Source organism: Poecilia latipinna, unplaced genomic scaffold (genome assembly GCF_001443285.1).
Source record: "Poecilia latipinna isolate Pla-1442-1.1 unplaced genomic scaffold, P_latipinna-1.0 Scaffold1361, whole genome shotgun sequence".
NCBI classification, from domain to species: domain Eukaryota; kingdom Metazoa; phylum Chordata; class Actinopteri; order Cyprinodontiformes; family Poeciliidae; genus Poecilia; species Poecilia latipinna.
This window is the reverse complement of record NW_015113977.1, coordinates 160,293-178,561: the sequence shown is the minus strand read 5'-3', so window position 1 is coordinate 178,561 and position 18,269 is coordinate 160,293. Positions and strand designations below refer to the sequence as shown.

Genomic DNA, 18,269 nt, shown 5'->3' with positions numbered 1-18,269 from the left:
ATGCCTCAGAGCCAGTGGGAGTCACAGCCAAGCCTCACAGGGGAAATGTGTCAGAATATTCAGACAACAGTGAAGTCAAGTTGTTATTTTTAATTCAAGACATTGTCTTTGTCAGTAACAAAAATCTACCGATCTTTTCGCTGTTGCATCTTTCTCCTTCAGTTCTTTCACACCGACAGTCTCGGTGTCTGTCACTACTTGCTCGTCTAAAAGTGAATGGTAAAAGTCAACAGCGTGATGTAATCTGCTGGGTTTTAAAACTAATTTGAATAATAAACTGAACTTAATGCCCTGTTTGATAACTAAGATCAACTGGAATGTATGCAAGTGTAACAAATATGGGCTAGGCAACTAACTGCGGCTACAAAAGCAGCATCAGAAGATGGTTCTCTAAGGAGCCTGAGGTGGCAATGAAGACACAGTTAGTTGCCTAGCCCATATTTGTTACATTGTGTGGCGAGCTAGCCAGGAGCCTGATGCTGTGAATGTTTTGGTGAATGTATTTTGTTTTTGTGTTGAAACATGGATTTCTTTGAAGGAATTGGTATCAATGTTGCTCATTCTGTCATCATTAGTGGTGTAACGAACACTGAAGCAGATGATGAGATCATCAACTATTTACGCAGCTATGGTGACGTTAAGGTTTTTACTGTTACTGCACGTGAGAGTCCATTTTATAAAAACCCGACCTTTGAAGCAGAGAGTGCCAGACTACAATCAGCTGTGAATTCCAGTGACGGCCCAGGTAACAACCGCTGACAGTCTAATAAAACAATGCTCTAATGATCAATTGAGCAACATTTTTATGGTTCACAATACTGCTATCAACCCAGCAAACTCACCAATAGTTCAAATCAGTTGTTTCAAAGATTTGGATGGATTTCCAGGATGAAATTATCAGCAAGACGCCAACAGCCAGCCACAATCACAGTGGAACAGGTGATGATGTTCAAACTGCGCTGGAGGCGGGGCTTTAAATAAGTTGAACAGTTTGGGGCAACACAGGAAGTAGGCCCACAAAATAAAAGTCTGGCTAATTGACTAATTACGGGTTACACAAGACTGAACTTAAATTACTCTTTACAAATTGCCTCTAGATGGCATTTGTATGTGTATTGGCGCTCAACATGTTGAGATATTTTCTTACCAACCCTTAATGACCACACTTTGTATTATATATATTTTTACTCGCTCAGTTGTTGAAACTCACCAAGAGTGACGGGATTTTGTATAATGGTATTTGTTAGTATGTTTCCTCTAATTGCATAGAATGGACAGGAACACATAGTTATTAGCTTAATGCTACTGCAATGAGAACTGCAACAACTGGCAAATCCCATTTGTTTTGCAACTTCCAGCTGGAATAGATTCAACTTCTCTGTGTTGAAAGAAAATTTGTTTGCTCACTTAGACCAACATTTCTCAAATGTTTCAGATTTGACACAAGACAACTTACCTCAACTATCTGGCATGACAGCACTGAAAAAGCTGGGGAGCAAATTAAAACAAGACCAAACTAACACAAAGCAATAAAAATCCAATATGTGGACTTCATGCTTACCATTATTTCCATTTAACTTTTTTAACTTAAATGCTACAAGAACATCTAGTATCTCAACATTTAGTAGGTGACCGAGAAGTCGTCTGAGGAAAGAAATTGTTCTGTTTTCAGTTCGATTTGGCTCAGACCACTGACTATAAACACACTATACCACTCACTGCAGATTTCTGCCAATGACACTCTTCATTGCTGAAGTTGTTACTGAGCAAAAAAAGTCTCAAGTGATGTAAGTAAAAGACGACAGTTTAATTTGTGGCACACTGAGATATGTCTATGGTTAGTTCACCAAGATGTTAGCCAACATTTCAAATTCTAGTATATTCTATGAAGGACAGAGGTTGAAGTCGACTAAAAATCTCAAACTGTATAAAGGACCACTGTTTCCAGAAGTTGCAAACAAATATAGCTAATTTTGTAACAAGGCTGTAAAGATTTTTAGATCTGTAGGTCTGAAATTGGGAACAATGCAACAAGACGAACAGAAAACTGCAAAACAGAGAGAAGTTTAAAACCCTGCAGCACTATGCTTTTGTTATTGTATTGCTTTTAATACCACAATGTGACTCTCACCTAGCTCAAGTTTTGAAGCTCAAGTTTTGAAGTCTGGCTCCAACTATTTAATTAGGGTTCACAATTACCTGGAGTGTCACCTGAAGGACATTTTGTCTTGTCAACTGAGTTACCACATGTACCCCGTAAAACAAGAAGACAACTCAATTTGCATTCCAGCTGTAATCAGTTTCTGTCACACGAGCTCAACACTCTAAACATTTTTACTTATGCTTTCATTCCAATATTGCCATCATACATACATAAGTTTAGCTTTCAGTTAACAGTCCAGAGTAAACCGACCTGCAGCGTCTGGTGTGGCAGCCATTTAAAAAAAAAAAAGAAGAAGAAAAAAAGAAAAACCTTGTGTGCAAACTATTTGGTGCGATTATCGTTCGAACCATTTGCTGTCACTGCTGTATGATGCTCATTAATCTGCCTGGGATGCCACTGTACCACAGCTGGTGCAAAACAGTGTCACGAGCTGAAGTCTGCATTGACACGCAGCTACGCTTTCCACACGCTGATTCAACCCCGCTGCTCTCAGCAAGCAGACTCATCTTTCAGCACAACTACAATGAACACACACACACACACACACACACAGGGTCACATGATGACTCACAACAGCATTGTTGCACCTGAAGCATTAAAAAACTGTTGTCTATGCCTCCAAGGACACAGAGTGGCTGCAGCTAACAGATGGCGTACCAAGTTAAAAAGAAAGACTCATAATTAAGGACAATGAGGACGAACCGGCAAGCATGAACAAAGCATCAGAGGCAGTAAATATAGTCCACTCACCTTCGTGTTTCCTTACCTAAACAGAAGATGGAGAAGCGGAAGAGACGAATGAACGCTTCAAGACAAAATGACAGAGAAACAGAGAGAGAGGGAACGGAAAGGACAGGTTGAGTCTGAATTCAAGACATGAGTGGGAAAGAGAGCAGCTGATGACAAGAGAAGAGGAGCAGTGAGAAGGAGCATGAGGAAATCAGCAGGTTGAGGTGGTGTTGCAGGACAGAAGAGGAGGAGGAGAGCACCAGCTAACAAGCTTGGGGGTGGGGGGAAACGTGCAGCGGAGCCAGCTGAGCCGAGACTGCCTCTTAAAGGAGCGAATCTGCACTCAACACACCGGGCTATGGGGAATAAACATCTGAGAAGCCGAGGTGTTCTGCTGGTCGGAGTATGGAAATGATCATTGATAGATTAAGAGGAGAAGGCGCACCTCTGGGAGAGAGAAGCATACAGTTTGATTAAGGAGCACCTCCAATTAGCTTGCCCACAACAAAACAGAGGAAACAGATTAATCTAAAAGCCTCTTTGGCACACAAGAGCTAGAGAGTGCCATTAGAGAGCAACAGTTTAACAGCAAGTGAAAAGAATGGGCTCAATCTTCATCTCAGGTGCTTTTTACTGAACTCAGAATCGTTTTCCTATTCTTCTTGCCTCAAAGGTCGTCACACCAGAACCACGACTCCATCTCAACAGTATTTGGTTACAGTCCTCCATTTACTTTTTCTGCCACAATTGTCCCTTTTATCGACACGCTGAACAGTGCGTCTTTATGTCGCTGAGCTCCGGTGGGCAGGAATAGGAGCACTCACTCGCTGACACAATGAAGCGAAAAGACCAGACTCGCTGTAGGCGACGAGACACAAAGCAGGACCAGACTTCACTGCTCGAATGCCGTAGTTCTCCAAGACACAGCAGAGAACGCAACACCGGCAGAAAGATAATTCAGACACAATGGGGATGAAATGATTATCATTGTTTATGATGGTGAAACAGAATCAGAATTAAACAAATAGTTGGTTACAGGGTTATTAAAGACCGTCTACTGACTTCCCCAAGGCGAGGCGACTTTATTTATATAGCACCTTTCAGCCGGAGACAATTCAAAGTGCTTGAGTCACAGCGTCTCATATTGTTTTGCCTCAGACACAATCAGAACAAAGTAAAAAATACAGCTGGAATATTTCAACCACTGAGAAGCAACGTGTTTTAAATACTGCTGTATTGGGACTTTAAAACTGCAAGAAAGGCTGTTGGAAGATACTTTGTTCTTCACTGCATCCAGAAGGACACATTAGTAGTATTTTGTTTTCAGTAGCCGGTAGCACAGAACACCAAGAACTTTTGTGCAGATGCTTACATTATTCAGAATGATCAGATTTCCTGGATTTTCCCTATTTTATTTAAATGCCTGGTTATAGTCAGCAGGATGGCCAATATAATTAAATGACACTGTGGTTCAACAAGTATTTATGCTGCACAAAGCATCAAAACATCAAATGAACTCACATCAATCATCACAATAAAAGTTTTAAGAAGACTGTAAGTCTCTCAAGTTCAAATAAGAAAAACATCTTACAGTATTTACACCACTAGTATAAACAGCGGTGTGATGGCGGGGTCTGCTGTTTGTTCAGGCAGCAAACTGTGTATTGTGTGTGACAGCATTTAATAAAAAGGACAGTTGTTAAATTTGCTAACTTACTGATTTGTAACAAGTATCGTCCTAATACTTCTACATTATGCAGGATCCTAAGCAGACATACATTAGGCAGGCACATAACCTACGCTAAACCAAAAATGTAGAAATGTTGTGTTTAGTTACATTTTTCTTTGTTATGCTCAGCATTAAATCTTGTGTCTTTGGGTAGCGTGTTTTATCTTGCTTTGTGTGTTGGTGATTTTCACTATTAGCACAGCTTTTTAAAGAGAAAACATTTTGTGACTCAGTGAAATTATGAAAACCATTACTGACGCTGGAGAAAATCAGATAAATAAAACAGTCTCCAGTTTGTCAGGAACATCATCAGCTTGAAACAGCATTGTTTGCATAATTCTTACAAATTTCCATAAAATAGTCGCAACACTGATAAAGGTGACGAATTTGTAAATAAGCTGAGGTCCTCTGCAGAGGTCAGGCTCTTCTACACTGATTTACAAAGTGATAAACAGTAAAAAGCCACCTACACACCTAAATCTTTATACTAATATGAACATTTGCTTAAAAACTCCCCACATAAGATAAAACTAACTCCTTAACAGTATAATTCACCCATAGGTACCTTCATCCTCACATCTTATCTGTGAACTCTAAAAGCACCAGTTAATTATTCCAGAGGTCTTGCACTTGTTGAGGTCCTGCGGCTTTGTCCTCCAAAGTCTCTCACTTATCATGTCCCTTTCTGCATCTAGCCCCCAGCCCCCCGTGATCTGGTCCTGCCTACAAAAAAGCCAATCTGCGTCAGCTGCACCTGCCCCCACCAACTCTTCGCTTCACAGCGGGGAGGCGCTGTCTCTAGGAACCCAAACACACCAAAACACAAACACACACTGTACAATGCTCAGATCAGTCGGCTCGGATCAGGAAGGAGGGGAGTCTCTTAAGAATGACAACAACTGAGCATGTTGCTTCTCAACACCATCTTCAAAGCTTTGCCCTATGCTCGTATTTCCATAAAGCCTCTCATTTCTTTCTTTCTGCGATGCAGAATCAAGCAAAACAGTAAATAAGGACGCATCTATACTGAACAGACCATCCGTCAGACTTCTTTGTGACATAAAGGTAAAAAAAAAAAAAAAAATCAATTTTCTGAAATATTTATTGTTCAAACATATCTCTTTCAGCCTCCTATTCGAAGACATAATGCTACAGGGACAGCAATTTTCCTACAAAATAAAAGTGCATTGTAAGTGGTTTTGCTTTCAGCCTTTATAAAGATGCAAAAACTCTTATTTCCAGGGTTTCACTTTGTAAATAATCCATGCACCCTTAAATTAAGGTTAGCATTTGTTTCTTATCTTACAAATGGGGCAATGTGAACCATTTGCATATAAAAGATTGAAAACAAGACAACCAGAGTTGTTTCAGGGAGCAAAAGCATGACCGAATATCATTTGAATTGTTCCACACAAAATCAGCTCCATCTTGGACTGCTGAGTTTTGCAGATCAAATTGATGTGGGAATAAGTCATTTCTTTCCAGCCTAATGTATTTTTCCTAAGGCTTTCACTGCAGAAGTGATGTAGGTGTGATAAAGGAAATATGAACCAATAGTGAGACTTAATCTTATCAACCAACTTCTGCAGAAGGCTTATTGACTGATTGTAGAGATGGTTTCTGGGATGGACTTTCTCCAACTCTCTAGTTGGGATGTGAACAAGCCGAGGTAGATCTAAAAAGAAGCAGCAGCAACAGAAAATAAGATGAGGTGAAGTTGCTCCACCCCAAGAGAGATGGACAAAGAGTGAAGCAGTGATATATTTCTCAATACATCAAAGGTGACATTTAAAATCAAAAGGACTTAAAACTGAAAGGAAGAGATGGAAAATGCTTTTTGAATGATGTGAAGTTGAAATGACTCTTCAATGTAATACATGACTTGGACTAAAACTGTGAACATTAAGGTCGCAAGTTAAATAATTTCCATTTTATCTTTTCTAAAACAAATCGTAAAATTACTAACAGCTTTCCGCCAAACTGCTGTGTGTTACTGTAGAAGGTTTCCTCCATGCTGTCTGCAGCAGTTATGCGTTTGTGTGACTAAGTCAGCCGGTCTCTGCTTCAGTCACTGACCGTCTTCGCTATTTCGAAACAAACAAGTCAGATAGAGCTAATTACTCCTTAATGAGTCATATTGGAAAAGTTTCTCAAATTTTCAGAGACTTAATTCGTCTGTAGTATTAAAGTACTTTACGTTAGGCGAGAATAAACAGAGCATTTGGAAATATAAGTTTCATTGTGAAACTTTCATTTCCAAACTATTGCACAGTAGCACAACCACCATGCATTAACAGATAGAGTTAAACACGTTGCTCGTCTGCTACTTTTGCCCCATTATTCTTCCGTATTTGACAGATTAGCTGCCTGCTTTTGTGTTAATATCCTGATGCACAAAACTATCTTTGCATTTTGATCCTTTTCAATTGTGTATTTAAAGTCAATATGAAATGAATTAAGTAAATTACTAAATTATATATTTATGAAATAAAAGTCCGTTTAAAAGTACAGTCTCTATTTTTACATTGTTACTAAATGCTTTCACAAAACCATTGTTTTCCTTTTGAGATGAACTCTGATTGAACTGGGGTCCATTTTTGGTTCTTTCCAATTAAATGTGATCATATCTGATACTGAGTACTTAATAATTTTATAAAATGCCTTGATTTTACTTCATACCAAACATGGCGAAGGCGTCAATTTATACTTTGAAGTTCAAAAACTTGTCTACATTTTAATTTGTGGTATGGAACAGTACAAGTTTTTTTTTTTTTCTTTTTTGTGGAGGAAAAACAATTGCCTAGAAAACCACATTTCAGATACGTTCTGTAGATACGTCTTTGCATTTCTTTTCAAATTGATCAACCTAGGAGATTATTTCACACATCAGCTGAATCCCAAACAAGATTCCTTTTTGACAAAAAATTCAAATCTTAAAAGACAATTGACCGAGGTTTGGCAGAAGAGGACACAATCAAGCTACCGTTTGGCTTTTCGAGTTGTGTAATCCTCAAGTTGAGATACTCTGCAGGTCAGCTCTCTCTGGTTTCAGTGGACACAGGTTTGACTCCTCACCCTGAAATGATACAGTGACATGAGCGGCTCCTCCCTGTTCCAGGGTCTATATGGCTGTTTTAAGTAACTGAGACAGACACACTACACTGTTCTCAATGTTTGTACCCATGCTTGTTTCCAAGAAGTCTAAAAAAAGAACAGTGGCTAGGAACAAAACAATACAAACAGATATTTTATATGTCCCAAGTATTGGATTTTGTATTATTTCAGAGTCAGCTGAGCACACACACAAAGAACATGCAAAGCACAAACAGCTGCAACACAAAGAGAGTGCTCATAATAATGCTTTTAGGCTCAGAGACACGATTAGTCACCTCTTAGAATAAACTCGTACTCACAACGAGATCCCAATAGAACAATCAGAATGTGTCATTAAAGCAAAAATAGAGCCAGCAATCCAATTGCAAGAGTCACTATTTTTGGCTCGCTTTCACATCATACGACCGACACAATGAGGATCACGACCTACCAATAACTGTGGCTTTTTGAGGCTGGCCTCGTCTTTCCACCATCTGTGTCCATGTTGCTGAAGGTAGGAGTCATTTTACCCTTGACCCTCTCCCAGTTTTCCACTGCTCGCTCCCCCACCCACCTCCTCACCCCTCCTTCTACAATCTGCTGTAGCCAGACGGTTCCAGTTCTTTTCCACAAACCAGCAACCAGCTGACCGCTGAGCAAAAACTTCTTCACATCTGTCCTCCCTCTTTTTTTTTCTGCATTTCCACCTTCTCTTCCAAGAAAATCTCTGAAATGTACAATGTAGAATTCTCACAAAACATTGTCAGGGTCTCCAGCCTTCCCACCTCTGTCTTAGCTGCTAGGACTGGTAATCTAGAGTTGGCATGCTCTGAGGTTTTCAACTGTGTTACTAGGGCAAAGTGAGTGCAGGTATTAACGAGTACAGAAAAAAACTAGCACAAACAGGCTGGGAGACTGTAAGAGAAAGGTGCAAAAGCTAAATCAAAGAGAAAAATCACACATCACCACCTTGGTTTTGCATTTTCTTTCAACATCTCTCTGCTTACTGACCCATGAAGTCTTGATGTGATTGTTAAAGTCTAAAAGTCTCAACAAACCTGCCATGTTATTTCATTAATAAAAGAATCCATGATGACTGCAGCACATTTTGTCAGAACCTATACAAATGTCGTAACTGAAGACAGACAATTTAGAGTTTAAATAGCATTTTGAAAGCCATCAACAGGCCATATAAAAGTCAGTTTTCAGTCATAAATCTTTAAGTCAAAAAGGAATGAATAGGAGTGGCCTATTCAAAGTCCAGACTTAAATCTGGCTGACATGTTGTGGCAAGAGTTTTCATAAGCTATTTATACTTGAAATCCCTCTAATGCAACTATTTCAACTGTGTAAAGAAAAGTAAAACACATTTGTACAGTAATGAACAGGAAGCATTTACAGGTATCACATTCCAAATGATGGCACAGTTTTTTTTTTTATTATTGTGCAATTACCATCCCTACTCACCCATTACACAAGGCTAGGCAGATTTTATTTGTAATAACAGAAAATCATCAGCTAAAAACTCCTTTCTTTGTTTACTAGGATTATCTTTGATTTTTTTTTTTTTTCAAAATATGAAACATTTAAATCTGGCAAAAAAAAACAAAAAAAACATACTTCTCTCATGGCACTGTAGTTTTCCATGCTGACTAAACAGCTATGATCAACTCAGAGAATCAGAAAAAACTGATAAATTCAACTTTAGAACTCTGCACCACAGTCTGGGTCTTTCAGAGAAATGTATAAAGAAGTTTTCTTCTGGACAGCACATTAAATGAAAAGTCCGTCTAATATTCCCACTTTAAAAACAAAGGCGCTGTTTCACATACTATGTTTGTTTTGAATATTGCCTTTGGTAGTACGAGCTGTCTGGGAAAATCCTGCAGGGTGCTCGCATCCTGCCAGTACATCAGTGTGTGGTGAAAGGGTTACACAAGGACAAAAAGCATGCCCATAAACGGCTGAAGCCGGTTAACATTATGTGCACGGCCCTTTTTAAACTGTTGTGTCCTCTCCAGTAACCAGCAGAACCGGTACTTGCATCCCAGCGTCCATCACATATGACTTTAAGCGATGAGTAGAGAAGTGGAGAGGGAAAGCGGTACAGTGAGAGCGTGATCGGACCCTGCTAAGCTGAGCTAGTGGCCTGTGCCCTCCTGCTCTTAATCCGGGCTTCCAGCACATGACCCAGCTAACAGCATTACAGAGCACTTTGATTAGACCTGCCGCTGAGCGCATGTTCTGAAAGACGTAGCGGAGGCAGCGGGGTGGGACATGGGGGTCCTGTGTACTTCCATGACGGAGGAATGCCAGGCGTTTGAAGACACACGCGTGGGAACCAGCAGTTTTTGACTTCAACGTACACACCGGAAGCAAACACACAAAGCGAGTCGGATTAGGCTCACAAGTCAGCGAGTCAGTGGATTACCCTGGCACGGTGTTCTGGGAGAAAACTAAGAGCAAAGCTCAGAAACGGACTGCAAACGTTACCGGTGGCTGCAAGTCAAGTTGCAGGAGTGACAAATTCACATCATGACTTTATTTTAAGAAGGAAAAAAAACAGACTGCTACTAAAAGCTACTACACCAAGGAAAGAAACCAAGTTGCATCTATTTTGTTTTGGGGTTTTTTTTCAATCCAGAAGCAAAAGTTAATCCCAGCTAAATTCAGTCATGAAGGGCCTCTGGAAATATTTCACATAAATCTGACTATAACTAATCTGATCAAAAGTCCTGTTTCAACATTTCTTTTAATTTCAAAATCCCACACTTTTCCAAACTTAGGTTCTTTAAGTAACTGTTTCTGCAAAGGTTCTCTACAAATTATCACACATTTTGAAGTTCTCAATTTCAGCAGCACCCAGGTTCAGCTGTATGTTCTGCTGCGGTTCATAAATCTTTACAAACCTCCATTTATCCTCACCTCACTTTCACCATTTCTTCCTTTTATTTTTCCATTTGTGAACCAAGTTTGCACATCAGCATAAAACCAGAGAGTAACACCAGAATAACTCTGGTGTTACCACCGCCTCCTCAGCACAAACAGTAAATACAATAAAATTCAAAACTCGGCAAGCACTACATGAATCCCCACTACAGTCTGAACTCTGCTCTTGTTTTGAACACATTGGCATTTTCCAATAAAACAGAGTAACACAAATGTGCTACTGTGCCCAAAGGGGTCAGCATTTTGTAAAGCTACATCCAAGAGGTTCCACTTTTTTTTTTGTATCCAAATGCTGCTACAGCAAGTTGGTTTCTGAGGTGAACTCATTGTGACAAGCGGTCTGCTACCGTGATAATGACGGACAGTTTTTCCCCTGGGATCACCTGTGATCCAGTTGTAATCAACTATCTAAGATATTAAACCACCTAGTTTTGTTTTGAAGCCACTACAATTTACAGTGCAAGGAGGGAGTATTTTAGTTGCTATAAATGTCATTTGAAATATAAACAGCTCACAGTATTTATTACAGTGCAATGTTGCTGCTATCTATTAAGGTTACAGGACTTACTGGAAGTTGCAGGCAGTAAATGTCTGATGACACAGAGATGCCTTTTACAGTCATTTGATCACAGTTTCTTCAAATTGGAATAAAGAATAGAGCTACCTTAACATAGCATTGTTCATCTGCAGCTATAGGCCCTCCTACATTGTTGAGCCTTTGCTTAGATTTGTCTATTGAGAGCCTGAAAGTTTAATTTTCCAAATACAGGACACTTGTTTGGTGGATAAAATAGGGTGTCATTGTAAATGTTTTTAGAGCCTATAATGTTCTGAATCACTTAACATTAAGAATTGTCAGCTCAATAAGTAATGCCATATACTTTCAAAACTAGATATTTCCATATGAAAAGTGGGACCAGAATTTTAATGCGTTAATTTTGATAATTTTATGGATTTTATACGCATTAAAAATGTTAATATAATTAAATGCATGTTTTTTTTTTATTACATACTAAAGTTTCAGCCAGATCCTTTAATTAATTAATTACAAACCCTGCAATTAACTCAGTTAAAAAGTTTAACACAGTCCCAACACTAAATAAAAGAACCATTTTCCAACAATGGAGTACGGTGTAAAATAGTGGCAGCATCATGTTGTGGGGCTGTTTTTCTGGTGCACTTCACAAAGTAGATGTCATCATACAGAAAATCCTGAGTTAAGACTTGGAAAGAACTTGATCTTCAAAACGGATAATGACAATAAGCATATCACTAAATACTTTACTAAGTGGTTTCAGGACAATAAAATTACTGTCTTGCAGTGGCCATCAAAGAGCCCTAATCTAAATCACATGGGTAATCTCTGAGGAGAGCAGAGGGGGTGTGTGTGTGTGTGTGTGTGTGTGTGTGTGTGTGTGTGTGTGTGTGTGAACAAGTAGGTCTACAAACCTTACTCAGTTACACTGAGGAATAGGCCAAAAATAGAAATATTTTGATTATTACCAAGGGACCAAAAATAGAAAGTCAGCTCCAAACATTTCAGTTCAGTTCCAGTTACTGATCTAAAGAAAAAAAAGTTGCAAATGTAGTTGGATCTCTCCTTTGTAAACATATCCCATTGCTTTCAACATTCGCAAGTGTTTTATCTGCCCTTTGCAAAGCTTTCGTCCACTGAACAGCAATCAGCACAGTCTCATTTTTACTGTACAAATTGATGTAAAAGATGAAGAACACTTGATTGTTAGGGACTAGGCTGAGATTATTATAGATCAGCTGGCTGCACAGCTCTTGTGCTATTGATTCAAGCCCCAAAATTCCTTGACAGAGATTTGGGATTGGACTGGGACATCCATGGAGTATGTACTATATTAATGATATTACAATGTAATCATGATCTTCACATTGTGCAGAATCAGAAGTGTTTCTCTGATAACACCAGTCATGTTTTTAATACCCTGGTCCGACAGTATTCTTTAAAGCAAAAAAAAAAAAAGACTGGGTTGTGCCGTAACAGGGTAACAAAAAAAAAAAGTATTCAACATTACTTATATCTACAGTTATGTCTTAAATGACATAAAAACATAATTAACAACCACAACCTAACAACCACAGGAGAAACTCTCAAGAGAAAAGCAATGGACGCTTGTAAACGCTGAAATGAGCGTTGGCTCAGATCAGAAAATCCTGATGAGACGCATCCTACCATGTCAAACTAAATAAGCAAAAGCTATTTTCCACATCTTGGAGTTAAAAAAGCAACTTTGAAACATTTCAGCCAACCTTTTATGCCCTTCTATGTTAACATGTAAGATCATCATGGAAATGCTTCAACAACACTTTTATTCTTTTACAACCCTCCATAAAACAAGCTGCTGTAAAACAGAAATAGCCGATATGTTTTAAAATCAGGAAGCTATAATCTTTAAAGTACACTGGCAGAAAAAGAATTAACCCTATGATATTTTTTTTTAAAAGCCAGAGGAGTGTTTATGGTTCTAGATTACACTGCTGGTTTTGTTGACAATGGTTCAGACAAAACCTGGGTAATCTCTCTCTGTATTATTTGTGTGCTTGTTGTTCTAAAGTCATAACAAAGCTGAATGTAAACATTATAAAAAATATCCTCACCTAAGCAGCAGAGGGAACCATGGAGATCTTCAACATTTCATCCTAATCTCCCGTAGTTTTTCATTCTGACAGTACCCTGGGGAAACATTTGCTGTTCAAGAACGGCATCAGCTTATTCTGTGAACAGAGCAGTTTCCGCTGTTTCCCAGGGGATCTTAGCAGGTGAGAAGCATTTTTAAACCAGCTGTTTTCTAAAGAGAAGTTAACATTACACCCAGGAGAGGTCTAAAACACACCAAATTATTCCATGTACTATTGTTAAACTCAAGGTCAATGAGATTTCTACTGGACTATTCATCATATTCCCCTGTCAGTTCAATTCTCAGTATATACAAAAGAATGACTCCACCCGACCACGGAGGAAAGGTTTCAGACAAAACAATAAAGTTAGAAAATTATTCAGATAACAAGCGATGGATGAATAGCTGACAATGATGTTTTTTCAGTTAAAGCCAAAAAGGCAGCAGTGAAACAAGTGCGATCACTTTGTTTCCTCAATCTAATTGCCGATTGTTTAAAAGCAACAATTCTCCTTTAAAACCCTTGTCCACTTCTATCAACATTAGCATTACTCCTTTTGCGTCATAAAACAGAGATGTTCCCTTTCTACACTGTCTCCTCTGTGGAGGAAATACTGAATCCTGATTGCAACCTGTGCCGAGATTCCTTAACATTGGAAGAAGTTGGATGCAAGTGCATCTGAACACAATGAGCATCCGACTTGCTGGATAACTGTGTCAGCTACTTCTTTACACCAAGAAAAGACAAAAAAAGACCGAATTTCAGCAGACGACTTTTTTTTCTGAAGGAAAAACTCACTCAATTATCAGCTGTGTGTAGATGTGCCAACAATGACACATCCTGATACATTCAATGTGTACAGTTGTGCTTCCTCCATGGAGAATGAGCTTACTCACAATTCTGCCCAGGAACAAGAGAATGAGTAAACAGTGGGATCACAACACCATCTGACCAATGGAGATACAAGTCGGTGATGATCTGTGTATTTTCCAGTATGATGGAGCACCATCTCATGAAGTAAAGCATGTAAGATTTGGAAAACTTTAGACATGTGCCCAAAAAACTGCCTATGTGTTAGCCCCATTGAGAAGTGGCCAATTCTGAAAAAGTGGGATAATATGCACCAAAAAAAAGTCCAAGATCTGATCACCATGAACCCCGAAAGTTAAAGCATGTCAGAGAGAATTACAATAATTAGGAAGAAGAAACAACTCCTAATCCGACAAATATTAACTACATCATTTTGAATCGACAGCAAATACAAGCTTTTCAAACTCTGGATATGTATGTTTGTTTTTTGTTTTGTTTTTTTTGCAAACCATTAAACATCCAAAGAAAATCTACCCCCATTAAAGTCACCAAACACATCATTTGTGTCACTGTATGAAAGATGCTCCGACGGTGATGTGTGTTTGGACAGCTGTGAAGCATACCACCATTAGGCCTAAGTTTTGTTGTTCTTGAATATTTTCATATCTGCTTATCATAATAGCTTTATTTTGAATTGGTGGTCAACATTTTTGTTGGGTCACAATAATATTTCACAACAGAATGACATCTCAAGTTGGGTAAAATTAACCACTTAGTTTATCTTTTTTTCTTGTCCAAGCGTTTTTTTTTTGTAAGGAAATGATTTACATGAACTTTTACTAGCAGTACAGCTTAGCCTAAACCTTTTGTAAATACATTTTGAATACAGTTACACCAGGAAGTCAGCTGGTGATGGGAATCAGCCAATGTCAGCTTGCTTGGGTGAACAGTCAAAACAATAAACATAAAAAAAATTACAATCAATAAACACCCTACGGCAAGCGCTACCAGGTCACACCAACACCACTCTTTGCTGCAGATGCTGTTTCTTAGAAAAACTGCGTCAAAGTTAACCAAGTTCAGTGTAAGCTAATTGTTGAAAATAAAATTAGTTGAAGCACAAAGATGCCAGAAGCTGTTTATCAAGAAACATTTTTCTAAAAACACATCAAAGCACGTCAGTCTGCACAACTTTTCATTTCATTCTGTTTTATTCAAAACAGAATGACTGAAATGCAATTGTCTGCTGAAACCAGTTAGATCCAATCACACAAGGTGGTGTTATGAAAAAAAAATGACAGACCGCTGGCCACTGACAAATGCCCGCACCAACCAGGCTCACTCGTCTGAGGTGTCACATTTCCACCACTCACTCTTGCTGCTAAAGGCAGGCAGGAGAAGGAATGAATTGGCTAGAAATAGCATTGTCACATGAGCGAGTGCAGTGACCAGTCAGCCAGCTGCTCATCCTTACATGGAGTACTGCCCCGTCCATCCAGTCTCACCGTAAAATACTATCAGGCCACAACATTATCAACACCACAGCCTTAGTCTCTTGTGTAGCCGAGAACATTCTTCAAAACGGTGGTAATTTGTAAGCATTGGACGAATTACTAACAACACAAACACAGAATGGTTTGCTATTTTAAGAGCAGATTTTCCATGCTATTGTCAGCATCTTCTGCAACGCTTTGCCACCAAACATTTTCCTAAACCTCACTGACCTCAGGCATTAGAGGCACGGTTTTGACTCACTAAAGCTAAGAGGCTCCAAAAGCAGACCTATGAATGAACATGAGGAAGAAGAAAAGGAAAATGATAATGACATCCATGGCATCTATTCTACCTTCAGGGACAAAACCACAATGCCTCACAGTTTAGCAGTAAGCCTCGTTATTAGCATAGTTAACATGAGGCCAGCGCCCAAACAAGAGGCGCTCTGTGTGACAGTGCAGTGATACACAGAAGGCTACTAGTAAGACCACAAAACAGCTCTCAGGGGCCAAGTGGAGTGCACAAACGGGGCCAGAAACACAGCAGATCAATGGAGGTATGAGCCAATTCCACTCACCCACTCACAAATTTCATACTTTTTTTTTTAAATTTGCAGTTAAGTATTTTTAGAGCTGTACAATATATTTAATTGCAGTTTTCACAATAAAATTGTATTGAAAGCACAAAGGACCCATGGATATATTTCAGGCATGACCTTTGTGGCATTATAATGATATATTTGCCAAAGTGGCTGTTCCATTGATATTTGACTCCTTCCTACTTTTATTTATGCCTGCAAGCAAACCATTTTGGACCTATGTACTGTTTAATTGCTTGTGGACAAGTAATTCCATGAGATATGGAGAGAATCAATCAAATCTAATGAAAGCACTAATAGTATAAATTAATTTAATTGTGTACCATTTTCAGAAAATGCTAAGTTAGATCCAATTTCCATGTCTTTTGATTCTGATCCACATTTTAGTCCGTTGACTGAAAATTACTTTAAATCATCAGCTGTAAAGGCGGGATGAAACAATTGTTAATTACCATCAGGTTCAGCCATTGCACTGTGGCGATGAACCAGGTCAGCTTTGGCGGATCAGGTTGAGCACGTCAGTATGGATGGGCTCCTGGTTTTTATCAGGGGCAAGTTGAGCTGTGCAATCTTGCTGGCATGTATGGACGTGTTACTAGTTAAGCGTTAGAACGCTGGGTCCAAACCGATGGGGACACGTTGGGCAGGCCCCAGTTAAATTTCTTCTGGTATTTAATATGTCTAGTTAACGACTGTAGCGTGACTGTGTGTGGATGAGTCAGAGCGTAGCCTCCATTGACTTGAATGGGATATTGTCGTTTTTCGCAATTTATGTCGCCATTTTAACTCAGAATCCCACTAAATATAATAGTGCACTTCTCAGGATCAAGCTGAACGTTTTGATACCACTTTTCTGGGGGTGTACGCAGCGGTCTGAGACGCATTAAGGGTGATGGGTGTAGAAAAATATGTTCCTGCCATGCATTGCATGGGCAGGCCCCAATTACAAAATGAGTTCTCGCTGTAAATGAAAACATTTTTTAGAAGAATGTTAGAGATACAACAATCAATCACTCAGGAAACGTCAACAGCAAATCACAGGGTGACTGAGGTTTGTTTCTAAGACAGAGAACACAAGGCTATGTAAAAACAAAACCATGACAATTATTTCAGCTAGCAAGCATTTTCCTTATGCTTGGAACTGAACAAGAGCTCACTAGAAGCACTTACATACAAACAATATGAATTTGGCTAAAGAGGCAGAGTTTAGGGTGACATTTGGTCCAATTAAAATCTTAATTGATTTTTTTATTGTTTTTTTCCCCTTCACTTTTTGTTACTCTGACCCTTGAAACATGACTCACATTAAATAAGAGGCCTTCTGTCCCCTCATTACAGAACTAGCTGCTTGTTCAAACAAACAAGGTGCATTTTTAATACTTAATATCTTAATTTTTAAACAGAAATATTGGCCTAATATTTGCACCACATGATCAATTATTCTAACCAGGCTTTTTTTTTTTTACAGCATGGATTAGCATAATTAATACATGCACAACAATACACACACACAGCATGAAGATCCACACTCATCATGTGACACTGCCATAGCAAAACAGGGCTCCGACATAACTGAGTCATTGTGCTCTCCGGGTGAGGTGGGCTGATCAGAGAGGCAGACTGTTCTCCGACTGTGACACTCCTGATCCCTGTGCCAACTGCCCTGCCACCCACAGACACTGACACACCCACTGGCAGAAGGGCCAGCCTGCATGGAGTCACGCCATCATGGAAACCGAACCAAAGAGCATTTACAATGCCTCTGGTTTTTTTCCTCCTTACTCTTCTCCTTAGTTCTCAGGGTCCAAATCTTTTATTGTTATACAATGTGACGTTTATAGAGCTTATTTGCTCATTTAAAAATACATTCCGTTCCTACCAGTATACGATGCCAAAAACGAGCTTGGGATATGTCAAGTTTCGCACATCTATAAACTGAAGTTTTGCCAATTATTCCTCACAAAAAAGTTATAGTTCATTTTTTAGGGCTGGACACAGGTTCTAAACTATATTTAGGTCTGGACTTCAACTTTCCAAATCATTACATTCTAGCT

General features: G+C 39.1%; 1 protein-coding gene across 5 annotated transcripts in view; it reads right to left on the bottom strand.

Moving 5' to 3' along the window:
• Positions 1 to 18,269, bottom strand: part of slc20a2 (solute carrier family 20 member 2) — a 99,460-nt gene that overhangs the window by 31,898 nt on the left and 49,293 nt on the right. The window contains exon 1 of one of the 5 annotated variants that reach the window (XM_015056160.1): positions 8,167 to 8,267. The exons of 2 other annotated variants lie outside the window; for them this stretch is intronic. The gene's annotated coding sequence lies outside the window, so the exon portion shown is untranslated. Of the gene's footprint in view, positions 1 to 2,914; positions 3,168 to 8,166; positions 8,268 to 18,269 lie in introns of those variants that run through there. 2 more of the 5 variants (XM_015056159.1, XM_015056161.1) reach the window with 2 other exon arrangements.